The sequence below is a fragment of the Phocoena phocoena genome, chromosome 1 (genome assembly GCF_963924675.1).
Source record: "Phocoena phocoena chromosome 1, mPhoPho1.1, whole genome shotgun sequence".
Classification (NCBI taxonomy): domain Eukaryota; kingdom Metazoa; phylum Chordata; class Mammalia; order Artiodactyla; family Phocoenidae; genus Phocoena; species Phocoena phocoena.
Window position 1 is genome coordinate 113484891 of NC_089219.1, and position 10021 is coordinate 113494911.

A 10021-nucleotide genomic window follows, 5' to 3' on the forward strand; every position below is an offset into this window, starting at 1 on the left:
GTCACGAAGGCACATGTCCCTCCTCCAACGAAGGCTAACAGGTGCATTTGCCCCTTCCGCTGTGCCAAGACTCCCTGCATCGCCCTCCCCACTTTATTACTCCCTCATCGTTAACCTCCCTTCTTCCACCCACAAGTGTGCTCTCTGTACCGAAAAAAAAAAAACAAAGCAATAATCCTTCCCACAGCTCCACCCTTTCAGTCTAGCCCCTCCACCCTCACTAACTCTTGCCTGTTACCACCAATCACCAGGCAGGGTCCGTTCTTGCTGCCCCCCACCCCACCCCACCCCCAGTGTCGCCCTCACCCTCTTTAATGCCCTGTGGTCCGTCTGGCTTTTCCCCCACCTCTCTGCTCAGATGACTCTCCACGATTTCCCAGAAGCCCCCCCACTGGCCTTGACCTCTGTGCAGTCTTTACACCTTGGCCACACTATTCTTCTTACAACTCTTCTACTATGGCTTTTTCTTCAAAAAAAAAATTTTTTTTTTTTAAATTTTCAATTGTGGTAAAAAGCACATGGTGCTATAACATTTGTCTCCTTAACCATACAGTTTAAGCATACAGTTCAGTATGTTAACGATATTCACATCGTTGTATAACAGATCTCTAGAACTTTTTCATCTTGCGAACCGGAAAGTTGATGTCCATCAAACACCATTCCTCCTCCTCCCAACCCCTGGCAACCTTCTGTCTATTAGTCTGACTATACTTTAGGTGCCTCATATAATCATATAGTATTTGGCCTTTTGTGACTGGCTCATTTGACTCACCATACTGTCCTCAAGGTTCATCCATGTTGCTGTATATGACAGGATTTTCTTCCTTTTTTGAGGCTGATTAATATTCCATTGTATCTATAGACTACAATTTCTTTATCCATTTGTCTGCTGATGGACATATGGGTGGTTTTCACTTCTTCACCATTGTGAATAATGCTGCAATGAACATGGGCGTGCAAATATCTCAAGATCCTGTCTGCTAGGGCTCCTTTATTGGCGTTATTTGGCTTCTCTTGGTATTTCTCCCCTTCTGGTTCCTTTTCTTCCTCCCATTACCCAATGCACTTTTACCCTGAGGCCTGGCTTTCACTGTTCCAAGCACCCTTTCCAGACCTTCTCTCTTGTGGCTCCCCATGACCTCTAGGCCAACGGCTGTGGGGTAGTGGAAAGGGAATGAGGCCAGGGTTGAGCTCCTGGGGCCTTCGTCTGCTGTTAATAGACTTGGACAGCTCTTCCTGTCTGCACCTCAATTTCTTCACCTCTCAGAGGGAAAGGATGCACAGGAAACTTCCTGCCTTAAGCATTATGGATCCCTCACTGTCAAATACGTAGCTCCAGAGCTGAGCTTTCTCCTGTCCTCCAGCCAGTTCAAGGACAAGCCTGCTGGACATCTTTATCCAGGTGACCCAAAGGCTCCCAGAACACCTTTTCTCTGTTTCCCTTCTCAGCCTCCCACCAGCATCACTCTGGAATGTACTCTTTCCTCATCTCCCTCCAAGGTGTAATTTAGAGGCTATCTCCTCCGTGCCATCTTCCCAGCCTGCCCCAGTCCTGGCTGATTACTCTTCTCTAAGATTTCCCCAGCACTCACTCTCTACATCATTCATGAGGTACTTAGGCCCAACCATAAGAATGTAAAACACAACTTTTCACGAAGATGGCGCTGAAGGCGAAGAAGGAAGCCCCTGCCCCTCCCAAAGCCGAAGCCAAAGCAAAGTCTTTAAAGGCCAAGAAAGCAGTGTTGAAAGGCATCCACAGCCACAAAAAAAGAATGTCTGACGTAATCTACCTTCCAACGGACCAAAACACTGAGGCTCAGGAGGCATTCCAAATATCCTCGGAAGAGCGCCTTTCAGAGAAACAAGCTTGACCATTACGCCATCATCAAGCTCCTAGTCAGCCATGAGGAAGAGTGAAGACAACAACACACTGGTGTTCAGTACGGATGTCAAAGCCAACAAATACCAGATTAAACAGGCTGTGAAGAAGCTCTATGACATTGACGTGACCAAGGTCAACACCCTGATCAGGCCTGATGGAGAGAAAGAGGCATATGTTCGACTGACTATGATGCTTTGGATGTTGCCAACAAAATTGGGATCATCTAAGCTGAGTCCAGCTGGCTAATTCTAAATATAAAAGTTTTCAGTATATATAAAAGAAAGAATATAAAACACAGAAGGGGATGGCACACGCAGTTACCCCTGCTGGACTCTCAACACCCTGGGGGCAGGAGGTATCTCAACCCCATCTCCACAGCCTAAAGCGTGAGGCACTATGCTCTAGTGAGAGGAGGCACCTGGGAAATGCTTACTGTTTATGAGAGCAAAACCTTGTCAGTCTCATCCTACCTGACTTCTCTGCAGCCTTTGACACTGGTGACAATTCCTTCTTGTAACACTTATGCTTTGGTCTCTGGCTGCAGTGCTCTTGCTTACCTTCCTAGCTCTCTGACCACTGCTCCTCAGGTCTTTTAAGCACTTCTCTTTTCTTATTTCCCTTGAAAATTCCCCTTGGACAATATCTTCTGTGTCTATTGCTTCCACTCTCACCTCTCAACCGAGGATGCCCATTTATTCATTCAGCAAACATGCACAAAGTACTTGCTATGGTTCAGAATCTGGCCTAGGGACTTCCCCAGCGGTCCAGTGGTTGGGACTCTGTGCTTCCACTGCACGGGGCTCAGGTTTGATCCCTGGTCAGGGAACTAAGATCCTGCATGCCAGCGCAGCATGCCCACCCCCGCCCCGACCAAAAATAAAAAAGAATCTGGCCTAGACAGCTGGGGAGAAACCTGAATCAGACCTGCTTCCTACCCTCACAATCTGGCAGTAGGGACAGACTAGCAACAGTCAGAGCCCAGGGTGGGGTGGGGAAGAGCTATCGTGGGGGACAGAGTACTGCAAGCTCAGGCTTCCTGTCTCCCCCTCTAGCTACTGGTTACAGCCACCTGGATACACCACAAACATCTCTGATGTAACGTGTCCCCAGCTGAATTTATCAACCCTTTCAAACCTACTTGCCCTCCCTTGTTCCCCATGCTAGTTAACCTCACTGCGATGGAGAAGCTTGGGACCTCTTCTCTCTCACTCCTCCACATTTAGTGGGCCACCAGTCTCATCTCCTCTTCCTCCCCTCTCTCCCTGGAATTCCTCAGCACCTCTCCATTCCCACAGGCCCAGATCACTGACCATGACGGCCAGAGCTGACCCTTGACCAGCCTCTGCCACCTTCTCCTGCTCCCATCCTGCATTCCACTCTCCGATAAAGGGTAGTTTACTTAAAAAAAAAAAAAAGGGCTTCCCTGGTGGCGCAGTGGTTGAGAGTCCGCCTGCCGATGCAGGGGACACGGGTTCGTGCCCCGGTCTGGGAGGATCCCATATTCTGCGAAGCGGCTGGGCCCATGAGCCATGGCCGCTGGGCCTGCACGTCCGGAGCCTGTGCTCCGCGGCGGGAGAGGCCATAGCGGTGAGAGGCCCGCGTACAGCCAAAAAAAAAAAAGAAAAAAAAAAAAAACCTGCCTAAAACTCCAAATGGCTTTTCATTAAATCTAGAATTAAAAAAATGAAAACCCCTTGGTATGGCATGGCTTGCCTCCAGCTCCTCCATCCACATCTAGGCACTACTTGTAAATCCTGAGCCCCTCTATACAGCTTTCTGGAAAGCTTTATTGAGTGCCTAGCACTATTCCAGGCCTTGGTGACACAGAGATGAATCGACATTCTGCGTAGAGGAACCAACAGTGAGGTTCTTTGGGCATGCCGTGTCTCCCTCCTAGAACAGCATCTTCTGTGTGTGCTCTTCTCTACCCTCCCATGCAGAGTTAGTGAATTATGCACACTTCAGTATAACTGTTTTCATACAGTGCTGCTTTTTCATTGTGTTTCTGTGAGCCTGGCATATGGTAGACGCTCTCTCAGTGCTGAAATCCATTCATCTATTCAACAAATATTTACTGAACACCTACTATGTGACAGGCACTGTTGGGTGCTGAGGGCAGATCAGTGAACAAAACAGACACTATTCTTGCCATCATGGAGCCTACATTCTAGTGTAGGAGAGAGATAAATAAGTAAAATAAATAGGGTACTTTATAAACAACTTTTTTTTGTTTTTTTGGCCGTGCGACTTGCAGGATCTTCCCCAACTGGGCCACAGCTGTGAAAGCCCAGAATTCTAACCACTAGGCCACCAGGGAACTTCTAATAGGGTACTTTATTTTATTTTTTTTAATATTTATTTATTTGGCTGCATTGGATCTTAGTTGCAGCATGTGGGATCTTTGTGGTGGCATGTGGGCTCTTCATTGCAGCACATGGGCTCTCTAGTTGTGGCACGCTGGCTCAGTAGTTGCAGCGTGTGGGCTTAGTTGCCCCACGGCATGTAGGATCTTAGTTCCCCGACCAGGGATCGAACTCACGTCCCCTGCATTGGAAGGTGGATTCTTAACCATTGGACCACCAGGGAAGTCCCCCGATAGAGTACTTTAAATGGAGATGTGCTATGGAGAAAAAAATTTGAGTTGGAGAAAGAAGGTTGAGAATGGAAGGAGTGTCTACAAGTTTAAATAGGGGATTCAGAGTAGGTCTCATTGATAAGATGATGTTTGAACAATGAAACAATGAAGTAAGTGAAAGTAGGAGCTATGTGGATGCCTGCAGAAAGAGCTTCTAGGCAGCAGCAACAGCCAATGCAAAGACCTTGAGGCAGGAATGAGATGAAATGAGAAAGATGCTGTGTGTGCATGGGGAAAGATTGTAGGACCCTGTAGGCCACTGTAGAGACTTTGGCTTTTACTGTGAATAAATGGGGGAGCCATTGGAGGATTTTGAACAGAGGAGGAACATGATCTGACTTAAAGCTTAAAAGTATCACTCTGGCTGCTTTATTGTGATTGGTACATAGCAGAAGCAAGGGTGGAAGCAAAGAAACCAGTGAGGAAGCTACTGGAATAATCCAGGTGATAGATGATGGGGACTCTGATTAGGGTGTTAGTATGTTGGTGATGGGAAGTGGTCAAACTCTGAACCTTTAAGAAAAAATTTTTAATTGAAGTATAGTTGATTTACAATGTGTTAATTTCTACTGTACAGCAAAGTGATTCAGTTACACATATACATACATTCTTTTTCATAGTCGTTTCCATTATGGTTTATCACAAGATGTTGAATATAGTTCCCTGTGCTATACAGTAGGACCTTGTTGTTTATCCATTCTATATACAATAGTTTGCATCTACTAATCCCAAACTCCCACTCCATCCTCTCCCCACCCCCCCAGCAACCACAAGGCGGTTCTCTATGTCTGTGAGTCTGTTTCTTTTTTGTAGATACATTCATTTGTGACATATTTTAGATTCCACATATAAGTGATATCATGTGGTATTTGTCTTTCTCTGTCTGCCTTACTTCACTTAGTATGATAATCTCTAGCTGCATCCATGTTGCTGCAAATGGCATTATTTTGTGTTTTTTTATGGCTGAGTAATATTCCATTGTATATATGTACCGCTTCTTCTTTATCCATTCATCTGTCTATGGACATTTAGGTTGGCTAATTATAAATAGTGCAATGAACATGGGGGTGAATGTATCTTTTCGAATTATAGTTTCCTCCAGATATATGCCCAGAAATAGGATTACAGGATCATATGTCAACTTTATTTTTAGTTTTTTGAGGAACGTCCATACTGTTTCCTATAGTGTATGCACCAATTTACATTCCCACCAGCAGTGTAGCAGGGCTCCCTTTTCTCCACACCCTCTCCAGCATTTGTTATTTGTGGACTTCTTAATGATAGCCATTCTGAATGGTGTGAGGTGGTACCTCACTGTAGTTTTGATTTGCATTTCTCTAGTAATTAGTGATGTTGAGCATCTTTTCATATGCCTATTGGCCATCTGTATGTCTTTTTTGTAGAAATGTCTATTTAGGTCTTCTGCCCATTTTTTGACTGGATATTTTTAAAAATTAATTAATTATTTTTGGCTGCATTGGGTCTTCGCTGCTGCACGTAGGCTTTCTCTAGTTGCGGCAAGCGGGGGCTACTCTTCGTTGCAGTGCGCGGGCTTCTCATTGTGGTGGCTTCTCTTGTTGAAGAGCATGGGCTCTAGGTGCACAGGCTTCAGTAGTTGTGGCTCGCGGGCTGTAGAGTACAGGCTCAGTAGCTGTGGTGCATGGGCTTAGTTACTCCATGGCATGTGGGATGTTCCCAGACTGGATAGAACCCATGTCCCCTGCACTGGCAGGCGGATTCTTAACCACTGCACCACCAGGGAAGTCCAGGTTGTTTGTTTTTTGTTATTGAGTTGTGTGAGCTGTTTGTATATTTTAGAAGGTAAGTCCTTGTCGGTTGCATCGTTTTCAAATATTTTCTCCCAGTCTGTAAGTTTGGACATATTTTTAAGATAAAGCCAATGGTATCTGATGATGGATTGCATGTGATATATGAGAAAAAGAGAACCTTTAAGTATGGCTCCAGGAACTATACTCAATATCTTATAACAACCTATAATGGAAAAGAATCTGAAAAAGAATATATGTATATATAGTTATCTGAATCACTTTGCTGTACACCTGAAACTAACACAACATTGTAAATTAACGATACTTCAACTTAAAAAATTGGTTAAAAATTTTTTTAATAAATAAGATAAATAAAAAAGAAAAGGATGGCTCTGGGATTTTCAGTCTGGGCAGCCAAAAGGATGGCGTTGCCAATGAATTGAGATGAATAAGAGAGCAGGTATGTCAGATTTCAGGGAAGAACAAGAGTTCCATTTCTGACATGCTAAGTATCAGTCAGGATTCTTCAGAGAAAAGAAACAGAACCATTGGGATATATATATATATATATATATATATATATATATATATATATATAATATATTATTTATATATATAATGTATATTTTTTCATGGCTGAGTAGTATTCCATTGTATGTATGTACCACATCTTCTTTATCCATTCTTCTGTTGATGGATATTTAGGTTGCTTCCATGTCTTGACTATTGTAAATAATGCTGTTATGAACATTGGCGTTGATGCTGCCGTCTTTATTTATTTATTATTTATTTATTTATTTTTGTCTTCATTGGGTCTTCTTTGCTGCGTGCGGGCTTTCTCTAGTTGTGGCGAGTGGGGGCTACTCTTGGTTACACCGCACAGGCTTCTCATTGCTGTGGCTTCTCTCGTTGTGGAGCACGGGTTCTAGGTGTGCGAGCTTCAGTAGTTGTGGCACGCGGGCTCAGTAGTTGTGGCTCGGAGGCTCTAGAGCGCAGACTCAGTAGTTGTGGCGCACGGGCTTAGTTGCTCTGCGGCATGTGAGATGTTCTCAGGCTAGGGCTCGAACCCATGTCCCCTGCATTGGCAGGTGGATTCTTAACCACTGCACCACCAGGGAAGCCCTATTTATTATGTTTTGCCATTTAAAAATTGAAATATAGTTAATTTACAATGTTGTGTTAGTTTCAGGCGTACAGCAAAGTGATTCATATATATATATATATATATATATTCTTTTTTTTTTTTTTTTTTTTTTTTTTTTTGTGGTACGTGGGCCTCTCACTGTTGTGGCCTGTCCCGTTGCGGAGCACAGGCTCCAGAGGCGCAGACTCAGCAGCCATGGCTCACGGGCCCAGCCGCTTGGCGGCATGTGGGATCTTCCCGGACCGGGGCACGAACCCGTGTCCCCTGCATCGGCAGGTGGACTTTCAACCACTGCGCTACCAGGGAAGCCCTATATATATTCTTTTTCAGATTCTTTTCCATTGTAGGTTAGTATAAGATAATTGAATATAGTTCCCTGTGCTATTCAGTAGGTCCTTGTTGTTTATCTATTTTCTACATAGCAGTGTTAATCCCAAACTCCTAATTTATCTCTCCCCCCACACTGGTCATGCTGAAGTCTTTTTTTTTTTAAATTAATTAATTAATTTATTTATTGGCTGTGTTGTGTCTTCGTTGTTGCAAGCGGGCTTTCTCTAGTTGTGGTGAGCAGGGGCTACTCTTCGTTGCGGTGCGCAGGCTTCTCATTGTCGTGGCTTCTCTTGTTGCGGAGCACGGGCTCTAGGCACACAGGCTTCAGTAGTTGTGGTATGTGGGCTCAGTAGTTGAGGCTTGTGGGCTCTAGAGTGCAGGCTCAGTAATTGTGGTGCACGGGCTTAGTTGCTCTGCAGCATGTGGGATGTTCCCAGACCAGGGCTCGAACACATGTCTCCTGCATTGGCAGGCAGATTCTTAACCACTGCGCCACCAGGGAAGCCCCATACTGAAGTCTTGATGCAGAATTTCTTCCCAGAGAAACCTTAGTGTTGCTCCAAAGGCCTTTCAACTAACTGGATGAGGCCCACCCACATTATCAAGGTAACCTTTACCTAAAGTCAGCTGATTGTGGATGTTAACCACACCTACAAAATACCTTCACAGCAACACCTATTAGTGAATAACTAGTTACTATAGCCCTAGCCAGATTGACATAAAACTAACTTTCACACTAAGCTTGAAATGTCCATTAGATATTTTGAGGCAATTGTCAGTACAAATCTGTTGTTCAGGAGGGACCTTTCCTAAAGGCATCAAATTCTTTAATTGTAGTAAAATCCCATAACATAAAATTTACTATTAGTGATATTTAGCCATTCACAGTGCTGTACAATCATCACCACTATCTAGGTCCAGAACACTTTCATCACTCCAAACGGACACTCTGTACTAATTAAGCAGTCACTCCCCACTCTTCCTCCCCCCAGTCCTTGGCAACCACTAATCCACTTACCTGCTTTTTGTCTGTATAGATTTGTCTGTTCTGCATATTTCACCTAAATGCAATTACACAATATGTGACTGTTGTGTTTGGCTTATTTCACTTAGCATAATGGTTTCAAAATTTATCCACATCATAGTATGTATCCATATTTCATTCCTTTTTTTTTTTTATTCACTGTGTAATATCCCATTGTATGGGTATACCACCGTTTGTTTCTACTTTTTGGCTATAGTGAAGAAGACTGCTGCTGTGAACATTTGTGTACAAGTTTTTGTTTGAACACTTGTTTTCAACTCTTTTGGGTATATATTCAGAGCGAAATTGCTTGGTCATATAGTAATTTTGCTTAACATTCTGAGGAACAACCAAACTGTTCCCACAGCAGCTGCACCATTGTACATTCCCACCAGCAATGTCTGAGGGTTCCAATTTTTCCACATCCTTGCTAACACTTGTTACTTTCTAGGTTCTTGTTTGCTTGCTTGCTTGCTTTAATTTTAGTCATCCTCGTGGGTGTGAAGTGGGATCTCATGGTTTTGATTTGTTTTTCCCTAATTGTATTGAACATCTTTTCATGTGCTTTTTGGTCATTTTTTTGAAGAAACATCTATTCAAGTCCTTTGCCCATTTAAAAAAATTGGATTGTTTGTCTTTTTGTTGTTGAGTTGTAGAAATATCTATTTTGAAATGAATCTCCACCCCCAGCCTCCCAGTCCCTTATTTAAAAGGCTCTGCCTCTTCTTTTAAATGCATGCATAAGCAAATAGTTTTAGAGCTGGAAGAGACCACTCCACCTCCAGGATGTTCCCTATTCCTGCAGTTTTTTGAGTTCCCCAACCTTAAAATTGGTTGTCTAAACTTAGTCCTTCCTGCTGCACACTGGCCTGTTTTGGCTCTGTAGATGAGAAAAATTACACAAAAATTTACAGATTAGATTTGAATTTAAGGATTCCAATAGATCGGAAACACAAGGTGACCCACTTAGAACAAGATCTTCAAGAAGCGCCGGGTGACTTTAAATTTCCAAGAATTAGAAAGACAACGCATGCGCTTTAGAGCTAAGGGCATGTCGAAGCCAATGAAGGCGTGGCCTCTGCCCGCATTCAAGATGGTTCCCAGGACCTTCCACCCTTGCTGCGGGGGCGGGGCGAGAGGCTAAAGGCTCAGAACGCCATTGGTGGAGTCGCACACCGTTCATCCCCGCCCCCCGTAGGGGGCGGGAGTGACAAAGTCCCAATTTCCGGTTCCGTTA

At 44.0% G+C, this 10021-nt stretch overlaps 1 pseudogene; it reads left to right on the plus strand.

Moving 5' to 3' along the window:
* The first annotated feature begins 1658 nt into the window (after positions 1 to 1658).
* LOC136134304 (large ribosomal subunit protein uL23 pseudogene) lies at positions 1659 to 2109 on the plus strand (annotated as a pseudogene).
* The last annotated feature ends 7912 nt before the right edge of the window (positions 2110 to 10021 follow it).